The sequence below is a fragment of the Callorhinus ursinus genome, unplaced genomic scaffold (genome assembly GCF_003265705.2).
Source record: "Callorhinus ursinus isolate GAN/ISIS: 27379988/994484 unplaced genomic scaffold, GSC_fseal_2.0 scaffold3, whole genome shotgun sequence".
Taxonomy (NCBI): domain Eukaryota; kingdom Metazoa; phylum Chordata; class Mammalia; order Carnivora; family Otariidae; genus Callorhinus; species Callorhinus ursinus.
In genome coordinates this window covers 61,767,151-61,768,439 of record NW_027397065.1, presented here as the reverse complement: position 1 = coordinate 61,768,439, position 1,289 = coordinate 61,767,151, and the positions used below count along the sequence as shown (strand labels likewise).

The 1,289-nt window shown below is 42.6% G+C and overlaps 1 pseudogene; it reads left to right on the top strand.

The window, feature by feature from the left end:
• LOC112819764 (ER membrane protein complex subunit 4 pseudogene) lies at positions 1-642 on the top strand (annotated as a pseudogene).
• The last annotated feature ends 647 nt before the right edge of the window (positions 643-1,289 follow it).

Genomic DNA, 1,289 nt, shown 5'->3' with positions numbered 1-1,289 from the left:
ATGACGGCACAGGGGAGCCTGGTGGCCAACTGAGGCCGGTGCTTCAGGTGGGCCATTGAGCTGAGCGGGCCTGGAGGAGGCAGCAGAAGCCGAAGTGACCGGGGCAGTGGCCAGGGAGACTCACTGTACCCTGTCAGTTACTTGGACAAGCAAGTGCCTGATACCAGCATGCAAGAGACAGAGCTGATCCTGGTGGAGAAGCGCTGCTGGGACATTGCCTTAGGTCCCCTCAAGCAGATTCCCATGAACCTCTTCTTCATGTACATGGAAGGCAATACGATCTCCATCTTCCCTACTACGATGGTGTGTATGATGGCTTGGCGGCCCATTCAAGCACCTATGGCCATTTCAGCCACTTTCAAGATGCTAGAAAGTTCAAGCCAGAAGTTTCTTCAGGGTTTGATGTATCTCATTGGAAACCTCATGGTTTGGCATTGGCTGTTTATAAGTGCCAGTCAATGGGACTGGTGCCTACACATGCATCAGACTGGTTGGCCTTCATTGAGCCCCCTGAGAGGACGGATTTTAGTGGTGGAGGATTGCTTCTGTGAACAGGAGAAAGAATCACCTGGTGCCTATGTATTGGGATCTCATTTACAACCTTCTTTTTGTGCCCAGTGGCTCCTTCTCAGCATACTAATTCTTAACGTTATCACTCATGCTGAAAAGAACCCAAAGCTCTCTTTACTCCATGGTGAGGAGATGAATCCCAGAAAGACAATGTATGTATCACTCCAAACACACAAAGAAACTATACCACAACGCTTGATTGAAAATAATGTAGAAAACTTTATTTATGTTTCCAGTACGGAGCAAAACAACAAATAAAACTGTAACTCTATGTAAACAAAAGAATGGTTGGTGCTAAATCAAGAACCAGAGCAGCATCTCCTTTCAATAAATTAAATGGTTGAGAACAATGATTAAAAAAAAAAAAAACACACACATACACACAAAGCAGAAACTTCCTTAATCTTGTTACTACCATAAGGGAAAGTGTACAAGACAATCCTTGTTCAACACAGAGCTGTGAGTATCCAGGTTTTGCCTTGTGGTTTAGTCCCAGAATCCTGGATTGAATTCAGCCATTTTTGATCTTTTGACTTTGGGTAATTTACTTAATTCAAGTTATCATTTCCTCACAATTATAAATATACAATTGTACAATTATGCAACTGTCCAAACAATACTAGAACATACCTCATTGGGTTTTACGAAGAATAAGTGAGACAATCTGGACAAAACACTTATTACAGTGTCTTACACATAGTTCTTAAAAAGGTTAACTA